Source organism: Ambystoma mexicanum, chromosome 2p, assembly GCF_040938575.1.
Source record: "Ambystoma mexicanum isolate Mex_15411 chromosome 2p, UKY_AmexF1_1, whole genome shotgun sequence".
NCBI classification, from domain to species: domain Eukaryota; kingdom Metazoa; phylum Chordata; class Amphibia; order Caudata; family Ambystomatidae; genus Ambystoma; species Ambystoma mexicanum.
Window position 1 is genome coordinate 643,245,593 of NC_090923.1, and position 13,996 is coordinate 643,259,588.

The window sequence follows — 13,996 nt, forward strand, 5'->3', positions numbered from 1 at the left end:
CAAAACAGCAAAGAGTCCTAACCTGTAAGACACTCCCGTCCCCTGCACACTCTCAAGGGTCAAAATTAGCCAAGCAATTTTTGGACAAGTATTAGCTGTTTACAAATATCTTGGATATTAATACATATAATTCTCCCGAAATGTAAATAACTAAATTAGAACCAGGTAAATGAGATTCTAGAAACACTTCTGAATGCTTTCTTTTGTTCTTTTCCAAGTAAATTATTTGAAAGCATAAGACAAATGTAGCTCAACGCTTTTCAGGACTAAATCGTCCCTTCTTCAGGAGTGAAATAATATAAATCTGTGAAATTAGCAAGCAATAGATTCCAATTAGTAATTCTCAATTGTGACATAATTCTGACAACATGCATAATGGAGAACTAGAAGTTGATTTACCTTATACTTCAAAGAAAAAAGTGACCAATTTTCTAATAAGTGAGGGAACTTCAACAGGTCCCAGTCATCTGTTATGGAACTGTAAAGAAGAATATCTGCATGTGGTGCTCGGTATTTAAAAGTGGTAAATTACCAATTGTAACTGGAAAGTTTCCTATCATCCAGGGTCAAGGTTAAAGTGATCCTCCTTGGGCAACTCGAAAGTCGAGCAAAATGATGTGTACCAGAGATCAAAGCAAGTGCCGTTATCACAATACGGCCAGAACTGCTCCTTAAAGAGCCAGTGAGCCAGTAGGAGTAGGATCAGTAGATTATTACCTGGAAATAGAATGTTCACCCCCGGTATGGGTAAGGCTCGCGGAGCCAAATGAGAAAGCCGCGATATATGTGGCATCAAAATAGCTCCCTAAAGTAGTAACGTGAGATACGTCAATGATGTAATGACGTCATAACGTTGTTAGACAACTCCATGGAGGTATAATGGAAAAACACAGACGTGTCCGTGTGGTTAAGACCCATGTGACCGCAGCATATATTAGGAAGTCACAAATATTTGCATTTAGTACCCAACTAGCCCCAAAGCTCAAATGGAGCCCATAATTATAGGGCGAGTCAACCTCAAGTTGTGCAGTTCTAGTCGATAATGAAAATTCAATTAACAAAAACCATTGTAACCAAATTATTGCCTTTCCAGTATTATGATGGTGCATAGTGGACAAATTAACAGGACATATAAATACACATAAAACAACTTGTGTGAGAGTTCACTCTTAAGACCAAGGCTGAGATGGATAGCAGAGGTCAAAGCAGGGAAATACACGCATGTCATATATCAAGCAGCAGGTCTTATGGATGCTAGAGGCCAAACAGACAATAGACATAAGACAACTATTGTTAGGAGTCACATTTACAAGTGAGGCTAAGTTGAATAACCAAAATCATAGCAGTAGAATACATACGTCATATATAAGATAGCAGACCTTGCAGATGACAATTGGTCGTCACATAGCAAATGGAAAAGGGCTTGTGACATACAGAAAGAATCTGTACAAGTCTGATTCTTACAGTCATGAATAGAACACCAAGACTACATGGCAGGTTGCACAATACTTTAGATAACAGACAGGAAGTTAGATGGACATTCAAAGATAGATACGTGCATGTCATATATCAGATAGAGAATGGTTCATGTTGTATATCGTGCTGATACAACACACAACCATTGCATAGGGATTCCACATATTGACCCTAGTTGTAGCATGCAGACCTTGAATCAAGCATAGCAAAGGGTAGCAAAGAAAAATATATTCTACTTAGGAAGGACCTCAAATGTTTTTTTTAACTATGTTCTTCAGGCATGTATGTGCTTATCGTGTTACATAGAGTCCAAATGTAGTTCATAACAATGGAGCCAAAAGGAATTCCTGAGTCATCCCTAATGATGTTGAGTGGGATAATATGTTATATGAAGTCTAAATATAGTTCCTAAGAATAGAGCAAAATTAAATTCCTCATTCATCCCTAATGGACTAAGCGAGTCCCATTGATGTATCCAAAACATCTCTCCTTGAGACAGTTTCTTAGTAAGGTCACCTCTTCTCAGGAGTGAATGGAGAACCTCTAATATCACACATCTCATTTGTGATTTATTAAGCTGATGCTCTTTGAAATGTCTATACAGTGGAGATTTGTTATTGCAAGTACGAATATTTGATTTGTGTTACAGCCAGCGCTCTTTGGCTTTGTGTGTGGTCTGACCCACAAAATATCTCCCACATGGACAGCAGAGGCCGTAAATGACATTGCTCATGTCGCAAAATGGTGCAGTTTGATCATCTGCCCTGTGTATGGATGTCTGTCACCCTGTATGATGTTATTGTCACGACCCTCGCCCAAAACCCCCTCTGGCAAACCCATTGTCGAGGTGGAGTCAGGACTCGGGCCTCTAGAGCCTGGCATCCTCTTCAAAAGCTTTCATGGGGCCAGTCCTGGCGCCTATGGCGCAAGGCTCATACACCATGAAAAACAATGTGCTTGGGAACTACTTTATTGTATTGTCAGCCAACATGGAGGCATCCACATAGCTTGGTTCCTAAGAACCAAGCTATGCGGACTAGTGTTTTGGGTGTGGTAGCCTAGGGACTACTTTACCTGGGCTATTTTGTTGGGGCTATTTAAACCACACCCGAGCAAGACAACACGCTTCGCGTTACTTTGCAGCTTGCAACGTGACGCTCACCGTGTCCAGCTATTCCCTCGAACCTCAGAGAAGCAGAACCTGCAAGGAGACACAAGGAACATCATTAGCAGCAGCATCTTACCTGCAGTCTTCATCTTTAAACACTCGCAGCTACTGCGAACAGCTTCCTCGAATCTGCACGCCTCCCGGACAGAACGACCTGAAAGAGAAAGATAGAGGCAACATTAAAGAAAGCAGTAGAGACATTTACAAATTACAAACTGCTCAAAAGGCTTACCTGGCTGGTTGCCTCTCGGCTGGCACCACTCCGGACATTCCACACGCGCTGAAGAACACCACGACCTACAAGGAAAGAAAACACAGGTTAGCAAAGCCAAGACTTCGCAGCGCTGCGCATAGCGTTTACTTACCGCATCATAGCGCTCTTAATGCGCCATCATTTACCAGCGGGGCTCAACCAAGCCAGTTCGCCGCGCTGAAGCGCTGCATACCTAAGGGAGAAAAAAGAGACATTTTAAACAAAGAAAGGCATGCAGGATAGCAACAAAACTAAAGAACAGCAATAAGACATACCTGAACAATATCAAACGGGCTGGCGTCAGTGAAGTAACTGGACCGCACTCGCCCATGAAAGACAATGCGCCCCTGCAAAGAAGGCAGGACAGAGAGCACGCCTAATTCTACTACAAGGTGAGGAGAGGGCACCAGAGGGACTGAAATCATACGGGGATGGAGGGAGGATACTTACCCCAGTCGGTTAGTCTTCAACACAGTCCTCCTGTATTTTCAGGCAGAACCTTCCCCGCGGACCACATCAGGGCAAAGCTGAGAAGCATACCAGCGAGTAACCCGGCTAGGTGGCGTCCCTGTGGATACCAGGTGAGTGTAACAGTTATTGCAATCCTGACAGTTTAGACACAGAAAGGTGCCAACCCTGGGCTTCTGTATATGTTTCTGGGTGCCATGTTTAATCTTTTCAGCTTTAACTGTGCTTTGGTCCCGAAGATTCCTCCCTCGCTTATATGCTATCATTGGTGATTTTGGGAATAACCTTGACAAGAGGGGATTAGATATAGGGCCAATTCTTCTGGACTATTCTGGAAATCTGGTAGCTCTGACTCGAAAACTTTATGGTGTGAATAAAAGTGAAAATATCATCCTTAGGTTTTGGGTATCATGAGTTGTCTTGTCTTACTTTACATACAATCAATTGCTTTGGTAAGTATATTCTCTCTGTATCCCTTTTGTGGGAAATATGTGGTCATTGTCTGATAGTCTTTCTTTAAAGTGTTGTCGTCTGAAACTATCCGCTCCAGTCTAAGAAATTGACTGTACGGTAAGTTGTTCTTGAGGTGGAGGGTGAAAGCTTGCATAATGTAGGATGAGGTGGAGGGTGAAAGCTTGCATAATGTAGGATGTTATTGACATCAGTCGGTTTGCTGTATATCGTAGTGATCAAAATGTTATCATTCAATGCGACCTTAACATCTAGGAAGTGTAGATTTGGTTGTCCAACTTCCAAGGTAAACTTTATATGCGGATGCATCTCATTTTGGAACCACAAGAATACAAGGAGTTCTAGATGAGTTCCACTCCAAACAGCAAAAATATAATCTATGTACCGTTTCCAGTATTTTATTTTTGGAGACCACATGGGGGGTCTAAAAATAAAGGTGTTTTCAAAGTGATGGATAAAGATGGCGCCATAGGTGGATGCCATGTTTGAGCCCATGGATGCGCCTGATATATGTAGATAAAATCTATTGTTGAAACAGAAGAAATTATTGTACAGAATAATATTTGTGATTAGTTGATGTAGTCAGATGTTAGTGGATGGACATCTTGTTCTCGCTGGATGTTCAGAGCCTCTACACATCTATTCCGCATGTAGAAGGCATCGATTTTATTTATTATTTATAAAGCCCTGAGATGAGGCCTGAAAGCATAGAAGCGCTAACAAGACAAACAAACAGATAACGAAAAACCTAACAAGTCAGAGAAAACAAACTAGGCATCTAGAGCGGATCATAAAGATCATTCAAATAAAGCAGTCTTCAATCCACGCTTAAAGAGAACTAGTGAGGCACAGCCCCTAAGGTCAGAAGGTAAGGCATTCCAGCATGTGGTGCTACATTATGTAAGGTCCCCTGACTGACCATGTTCAGTTTAGTTCTTGGCACATACAGGAGATGGATATTGTTTGATCTCGGCGTTCTTCGGAAAGGTAACCAAGACAACCTATCTGAAAAATAGGCAGGGCTTTGGCCATAAAGACATTTATGTGTTAAGGACAGCAGATGGAACGTAATCCTCGCATCCACTGGCAACCAGTTCAATGCTCTTCTGACTTCCGAAGTGTGAGCTCCCTTGCATGGGCCTTCTACAGCACAAACTGCAGTGATTTGGATAACCTGGAGCTTGGTTATCTCAGCTTTACCACTACCGTGCAGCAGGCTGGCACAGTAGTCTAATTTGACCTGATGATGGCTCGAGCAATGGAAGCATAGTTGTCATGTGTGTGACGAATCCCTAGAGATGTTGTCACTTCTCCCCAAGGTGGAGCTCCTTCTCATAAATCCAGGGAACTCCTGCCACTACCCGATAGTCCCCCTGGGGGTGGTGCGCAGCTGGATGCTCTCATGCGGAGAACCTCCCCGTCTGGAGATAGGGACAGACATCTAGGGAGAACATGGTATAACCACCTCCCAATCACCCCTCCTCAACCTACACCAATGGTATACCCCAGTAATTTACTCAACCACCCCATGTACCTGTGTAGGGCCAGTGACATAAGATCCACTGAGACGAGGAAGAGCGGGGACTCCCTAAGGAAGACCTACTTAACAAGTAGTGGGAATTGGAGGAGGAGGTGCAGAACAAGGAAGAGCAATGGTGAGAACTTGAATGCACAGTCTAGTCTTCTGTGTCCGCTTACGATAAAAATTAAAGAAGGACTTACCATGTTGTCAATTCCTCCCTAGAGGAACCGCAAGCATAGGAGTTGTCAGGCATGGAAAATAGAAGAGGCTGTTGTGCGGGACTCTAGCAGTCATGCACAGCATACCTATCCTTTCTGCCGTGGACGAACCAAATGGAAAGCTGGAGAAGCAGAGGTCCAGGTGTGCGACGAAGCTGGACTGCATGGTTAAGTGAAGACGCGCACTCTGCGAGGAACCAAATGCTGCGGAACCAGAAGAGCCTGAGACCGATCAGAGCACACCGGCCGAGACCATTAAGGTACAGGGGTTGCCGGGCAGTTGGTGGGGGCACAGCAGAGTCATAGAAGACTCTTAACCCACAGAGCAGGAGTCAGGAGGAAGCTCCTGGGGGAGAAGAAACTTTAAGAACACCAAAAACAGAACGAGAAGAGGTCGGGTCTGGGACCTGCACCCGCAAAAGAAGATCTACGAGTCATCTTTGTGGCAGTACCTGGCAGGAGAGTGAACCATGTCTGCGAAATCAAAGCAGTAAAGAAATACAGGTGTAGTATCCACACCAACAAGAGAAGAGGAGTACAAACCATCTTCCTCGTGGCAATACTTGCCAGGAGAGTGTACCAAGTCTGCCCAAGTCTGGAGACAGGGAAGCCTGGGTCTGGGACCCTCTAAATGAAAGACTGAAAGTGTTGAATTGTGAAACCAAATTGAAAGAGAGGCCAGAGGAAGGTAGTCATTGCCCATGGTAGCATTGAATTGTGCAACCAAGTGAAAACAGACCAGGGGAAGGGAGTCATGCCCCCTAGTTATGTCGAACTCTGAAGTCAGGCTCCCAGGAGAAGGGAGTCATTCTCCTGGTAACCAAGGCTAGGGGAAGGGAGTCATTCCCCCTGGTTGTTTTGAACTGTAAAATCAAGTTACCAGGAGAAGGGAAGTCATTCTCCTGGTAACCAAACCTAAAAAGACATTCTGATACAAAGTTTTAAATGATGGGCAGTGTGCCTGCCAAAAAGAAGTGCTAGAACTTTCTTTTGTGTTGGAGGACAATTTTGACCGAGGAAGGGAGTCATTCCCCTAAGAAGTCAGAGCCTGGAAGTGAACTTTTATCGCCAGTGCTGAAGAAGGGAGTCATTCTTCTGGACCAAGAAGGTATACTATATCTCTAGTTTCGTTTTAAATGTAAGGGACAGAAGGAGGGTTTTGACAAAGAACTGTGGACTATCTATTTACACTCACATTTTGACAGAACCCCTTGTGTTTTAATGGAGACAGGGAAACCCCTCTTAGAGATGGGGAAAGTTTGTTTTTTTCTTTATTTTCTTGGCTAATAAAAGTCTATAGTAATCACCATGCCACATGTATCAGCCTCCTCATCCTTACACGTGTCAGTAAAAGGTCTTAACTAACCAGGCTGTGCACATGGGCCATCATGTTAATTTCTTGATCGAAGTCCATGCCTAGTGTTTTAACTTTAGGTATAGTAACAATAGCATAGTCTGCTATAAGGAATTCCCTATATTTCGGGTCAAGTTTCCTTATCCGCGCAGCAGTGCCTTCATTCAGCTCTGTTTTCAAATCGTGGAGTGCCAGGCCATTGTCAAACATCCATTGCTGAAAAAAGGGTTAGATGGCATTAATAATCTCTTTCTTGCGCATGGTTTCCAGAGAGAGGTATTAAACACTGTGTATCGCCACCATAGCTTGTATACTTCACATCTCTGACATCAAGCAATTCGAACAATGGCTTCGTGAAAATGTTGTATAATGTGGGGGATAAGCATGATCCCTGAGGAACCCCACACGTCACCTCAAATTCATTGGCAAATAGCATTACAACCAAAAACTCAGGCAAAACAGCTAGACAAAAAGGACTTAACCCAATTGGCAGCCGCAGGTGAACAAGAGGCAGAATGTAACCTATTGAACAGTAAACTTGGACCTTCTGGATCTGACCATCTGCCCACCACTCCGGTTGCCTCGCCGCTCAGATCTCCTAACCCAGTTGGAAGGTTGAGTGCTTCACCCGAACCCGAAATCCCTTGCCTGGGACCGCTCTGAGAAAGGTGCTTGAGGTGTTGCTGGCTGCACGCAGGCCTTCTACAAGATCTCTGTATGCATGCAGGTGGTGAAGATTTGAGGTGTGGTGCAGGCATTGCGAGATTTACCTCATCTCTTGCCCCACCACTACAGTGATGGAGTTCCTTCACTCAATGGCCTCTGCAGACCTTCAGGTTACCACAGTCAAAGGATATTTGGCAGCCTTGTCTGTGTTCAACCGGTCCCTGGATCGAGGCCTTGTGAATTATTTTCTGCCAACTCCCTGTGTTGTCCCAGATTGGGATTTAACTCTGGCTTTGACTTTCTTGATGGCAGCTCCCTTTGAGCTCATGCATTCCTGTTCTTTGCGGCTGCTCACTCTAAAGACAGCCTTTTGGTCGCGATCACATCCGCCAGGTGGGTCAGCGAATTGCAGGCCCTTTGTTGTAGTCCCCCGTTTTAAAGATTTCTTTTCTTTTGAGAAAAGGTCTCACTTAAAGCAAGGCTGGGGTTTCTGCTAAAGGTGGCACCTGAGTTTTACCTTTCGCAAGCCATAGACCTACCAGTTTCCACATCCTTCCAAAGAAGAGGAGCGCTTTCATCGGCTGGACCCCAAAAGGGCCGTGAGTTTCTAGATCGCTAGGATGTCAGAATTCCATAAGTTTGATCATCTGTTTGTGGCCTACTCTCTAGTCCAGAAAGGTCTGGCTGTAACAAAGCAGACGTTATCCCCGGTGGATTATCTTGTGCATTGCAGAGTGCCATCAGTCTGCAGGCAGGGAACTGCCTTCTGATTTCAAGGTGCACTTGACCTGAAGGGTCTCCCCATCGACTTCCTTACAGAGGGGGCAGGGTTACAGTTAGGGGTATTTGCAGTGCAGAAATGTTGTCTCACTCCATACATTCACTAAATACAGTCTGGACGTCGCCTTTGGTGGCTGACATGCTTTTTGGCAGGGAGCTGCTTCAAAAGCTTTTACTGTAAGCGTTCTGCCTGCATCCATTTTCTCACTGCTTGGGCAGTCCATCAGATCAGAAATCTGCAGGAGAAAGGCAATCCATTGAAAAAGAAATTACTTAACGTAATTCTTTCCTCCAGCATGGGGTCTGGCATGAATTCACATGCTCATGCATATTCATCAGGCTGGGAATTCTTGGTAAAAGAAAATAAATTTCACTTTAGCTTGAAAACTGTATTTCACGTCTAAACCAATCACTGTTCTTTGGGTCATACTGCCACGTCCAATGACCGTCTTCTCCCTAAACTCCACCCCTTGAGGCCATCTTCAGATTTTTACTGCACGCTTCAGTGTTGGGAGTCCTCTTGGTGCTCTCTGAGCAATTTTTTCATATTTCATGTTTTTGGCCAATTTTAGTAACGCTTTTGACCGATTAGACAAATAATCGGCAGGGGACCCACTGTCAGCAAACATACTACATCGCAGATCTTTCATAGAGTTTCGAGAATACCCGGGCTTGGGCCTACTTTGTGCCGTTCGACCATGACCGAGGAGAAGAGATGCCTCTTCAAACTCTGCATGAAATTTGGATTGAGGAACGTGTACGTCGAAGATCGACACCATATATGTCTGTATTGCCTGCATCCGGCCCATGATTAGGAGGGATGAAAGGTATGCTGTGGATTTTCAGAAAAGACAAAGGAGGATTGCTACAGCAGGCTGGCAATGTGGCTCAAATCGGGCAAGGCCTATGACTCTGCTTCTGGGCTCCCTCACAAAATAGGTTGAGATCCTTTGAGGACACCCCACCCTCGGGGATCCAACTTGCACGTGGTTGATCCAACTTGGTTCTCTGCTGCTGAGGGTCCTTGGGAAGGACATGGTCGCTGTCACCAACCACTTCTACAGCAAGCCTACCAGTGAGGGGCGCTCCCTCTTGGAGAAAGTCCTTGACTCCTTCAAAACTCTGCTTACCATTGGCGGACAAGGCGACTTGGAGAGATCCAAAGGTGGCCCTTCGATGCCCCCCTCGATGACGCCATTGGCATCTGCAGCTCAAATGGTGTTAGGGAGAATTCTCTTAAAAGGCTAATTTCCCAAACCTAGTGAGTCCCCCAGCAGCTTTGCTGGATTTTTGGGGTTTGTTTTTTTTTCTCCTGCTAAGAGTGAGACTATTTTCCTCCCACTCTTAGGCATGATTTGAGGTATGTGCTTATGGGCTATGGGGTCTTTTACTCCATAGGGTATCATCTGTTTTAGTGTATGTGTTACACAGCACCCTCAGTGAAGTAACACAGGGGTGTCATAGTGACCCCCAAACATAGACTCCATACCCTGGGACTGACTACTGTCTCCCAGGGCATGTAAAGTCACCATTGGCTTTACTAGTCCAAAATTGTGAACAGAACCAGTACAAATTATTATATATATATATATAAGTACTGGAAGGGGTTAATTAGATTGCCCCTGGGTCTGTTTCCAAGTGGGCACTGTCCAGTCCCCCCTTGTCGAGTTTCTGGCTGGTGGCAGTGGTTACCACGCAAAATATTCCACCGGAATATTTCCTCTGGGATTTTCCTATTGGTTTTAAACGCACCACTTTTTTGGTGCAATGTTAAAGATACCGCTGGTTTATTTATTTAATATAAAATCACTGGTTGGGTCTTTTCGCCAGAAATCTTTTCCAAAATGGCGTTTGTGTCCGTCTCTGTAACTCCAACCAAGGTCGGGCCCTTTGTTCCACTTTTTGGCGGGCTTCTCCACAGAAGCCCTCCAACTGGTGCCACTATGTCTGGGTTCCACAGGATGTGTGGGTGGGGGAATTGGCACCCTGGACTGCGTTGCCTTAGCAACCCAAGTCGCACTCTGTTCTGATTGGCCCAGTGGTGAGCCGCCCGGCTCACCAATTAGCATGTATGAGTGACAGCTAGGCTGTTGAATGGGGGGTTTTCTGCATAAAAGCAGGGCTTTTGGGACTGGAAATTCAGAAGTCACCACAGGACATACGAAATCCATAGAGGGGAGAAGCTGAGCCATCTGCAACGACGACACCATCGGTGGAGCCCTGCTGCAATGACCTCACCACTTTCCCCGACGACAAGAGAAGATCTTTTGCTGTAAGAGTCTTCTCCCTTTGAGCTGGTGGCGACAACCAGTTCGCCATTCGCCTTCCAGGACGTCCCTTGGGCGAATCGCCAGTGCTAAGCACCCCGCCGGCCGGATAGCCAAGCTTCACCACTCTGACCGCGAATAAAAGGAACGCACCTTTTATCCGAACGAACTCCGCGGCTGGTCTCTTCCCTGGGCAGTGCAACGAATCCAAGTTTCCTCCTGGACGAGATATTCTCTTCCCCTGGTTGAAACCACGAACTGCACCCGCTGCCAGGAACAACTGCCACCGCTGGAGCGTCCTCACTCTTTAAGGTACTGTGTTCCGCCTGGCCTCCCTTTCCAGGGTTTGCTAAAGATGACCCTTAAATCCTTGGCTTTCCAACTGGGTTGGCCCCCAGACCTTCTAACTTTACCTTTTGCATCAAACTAACCTCTTTTGAACATTTCTGCAAAGACTTGAGTGCTTTTTAAACTGTGTGATCTTGGGCACATTTCGCCTTGCTACATTTAAAGTGTGCCTGGCCTATGGACTTTGGCTCTACAGTCGACTCTGCCTTCACTAACTTGCTGTGCTCTTAGAAAAGTGTTGGGGACTGTTTTATTTTCATGAACTGCCTTTTTCTCTCCCGTTAACTTAATTATTGGAGTGCCATCTAAGTTACTCGCTCACATCTGTTTTTACAAATAGTGGTGTTTTGACCTAGACTTGTCTAATAATTATTAAGGGAGGTGTGTATACTTTTCTGATTGTGTTTGAACTTGCTTTGATCTATAGTGCTTAGTGTATTTCCTAAAGTGTGTTTTAAATAAATAATTATATACTTTTGATACCAAGCTCTGGTCAGTGTTTGCTTGCTCTACTGTGTTTTTAGCCCTATTGTGTATCCTCTGTATACTGCCCTACTCATCTTGAGAGAGGTCTAACTGCTCAGCCACAGCTACTGGGTAAATCTGGGTGGTGCGGCCTGCTACCAATTGGGTTTACTGCTTACTCCTGTAGTCTTAGTTCCCCAAGGGAACTGCACAGGATTCTGCCTAACAGATGGCCAAAACAACTTTGTCATTAACGGTCACAACCATGTTGACGAAGACTCCTTCTACCACCCCGTCAATGACCACTACTTCTTCGTCAAAAGGGGGCTGGCCACGAAGGTGGTGTCCACAGTCACGGCTGCCCTGTGGGTGTCCCTACTGCCATGGCGTGAAGCAGCTGCCATGGCTCCAGCGGAAGCCCCTGGAATGGGGATAGCAGCCGCTTCTCCCTAGAAGTCTCCAGAGAGGGGAAAGGGTAAAACTCCTACGGACCCTAAGGGTATGAAACCACTGGCTGCCCCTGTGAGACCGGTACAGATTTATACGAGCCTCGATGAGGGTGATGAAAATCTGCCCAAAGACTATTATTCAGGCCACGAAGGGGGTCAGGGACCTGTGTCTGTAGGTGGGTTACCACGAGGCAAGCCTGGTCCTCCACCTCACCAGAGGAGAGGCACCAGTCCGGAGCCTCTACCTCTCATTCCTTCTACGCCTCAGCCAAGGAAAAATGTCTTTGGACATTCTGACCACGCTGCACACGTTTGTATCAGACATTCAACAGAGACTGCCGCCTACACCAGGCCCTTCTCCATCTAGAAGTCCCCCAAGACCGCTTCCCCGGTGTTAGGCAGAAACCTGTGCAGTTCCCTTGGGGAACACTGCAAAAGATTTAAGACTACAGGTAGAGCAGTAAACCCCTTTGGTAGCAGTCTGTACCACCCAGATTTACCTGGTAGCTGTGGCTGAGCAGTCAGACTTCTCTCAAGAAGAGTTAGGCAGTATGTAAAGTATACACAATATGTACCAAAACACAATAGCACAAGCAAACACTGACCAGAGCTTGGTTTCAAAAGTATATAGTTATTTATTTAAAATACACATAAGTTAAAAACACTCTAGCAAAAATATAGTAAAAGCACTTCAACACAGTTATACTGAAAGTAAATTCAATCCTTTCTCCTATCTAGACAACTCTAGGTTAACACCACTTAATTAAAACAGAGGTGAGTGCTTAACGTTAGATGACACTCTAGTAGTTTCCAAGAAAGGGAGAGAAAAAGCAGAAATAGGTTAGACACACCACTCTAAGGTCCAGAACACTTGCAATAGGCTTAACGAAGAATAAAGTCACAGGTGAGCAAAAGTCACTAGGCAGGGCCCACTCTTAGAGTAGCCGGAGCGAAAATGTGCCCAAGATCACACTGTTAGTTAGAGATTCAAAGTCTTGCAAAGAGTCAAAAAGAGTTTAGAGTGGCTCAGAAAGTTTAGCCAAAGTGTCCCAGGCACTCCCAGGTTCGAAAGCCGGGGACTAAATCTACCCCGTACAGTCGGTAGCAAGGGAAGCCAGGCGGAACACAGTACCTTAAGCGGAAAGGATCCTCCAGCGGGGGCAGTTGTTCCAGGCAGCGACAGCAAGGCTCGACGTCGGTCAGGGGAGAAGAATATCTCGCTGAAGAGCAGAAGAGAAAGGTCGTAGCACTGCCCGGGAAGAAACCAGCCGCGGAGTCCTCCGGTTCAAGGGTTGGTACCGACTTTCGCGGTATGGGGGTAAAGTGTGGTATTCCGGATGCCGGGGTGCTTGGCACAGGCAAGGCGGCCACGAGATACCTCAAAAGGACGGAAAGAAGGCGAAAACTGGTTGTCCCCACCAGTCAAGGGAAGGAGCCACTCCGTTAAGAGTTCTCCTCGGTCGTCGGGAAAAAAGTGGTGAGACGGTTCAGCAGGGCTCCACCGGGTGGTGTCGTCGAAGCAGGTCGGCTCAGCTCTTCCCTCGTCGGATTCTTGGTCCTGTGGCGACTTCTGAAGTCCCAGTCCCCAAAGCCCTGCTTTTATGCAGCAAACCCCCATTCACCCAGCCTAGCTGTCACTCAAACATGCTAAGTGGTGAGCCGGGCGGCTCACCACTTGGGCCAATCAGGACGGAGTGCGACTTGAGTTACCAAGGTAACTCAGTCCAGGGTGCCTAAATCCCCCTCCACCCCTCCTAAGTACCCCAGACAGAGTGGCACCACTTTGGAGGGCTTCTGTGGAGAAGCCCGCCAAAAGTGGAACAAAGGGCTCCACTTTGGGTCAGAGTTACAGAGGCGAACACCAACGCCATTTTAGAATCAAGTTTTGGCAAAAAGTCCCAACCGGAGTTATAAAAATAAATATATAAACCGGCGGTATGTTTAAGGCTACCGTAAATAAATAATTAAATGTGTTAGCCTAAAACAATGGGAAATCCCATAGGGAAATATTCGCGGTCGAATATAAAAAGTAGTTTCCACTGCCACCAGCCAAAACTCGATCAGGGGGGACGGAGACGTGCCCCCTCGACT

The 13,996-nt window shown here is 45.9% G+C and overlaps 1 protein-coding gene across 5 annotated transcripts in view; it reads left to right on the forward strand.

Moving 5' to 3' along the window:
- RNF123 (ring finger protein 123) overlaps positions 1-13,996 on the forward strand; it is a 3,033,138-nt gene that overhangs the window by 2,494,304 nt on the left and 524,838 nt on the right. The window lies entirely within an intron of this gene.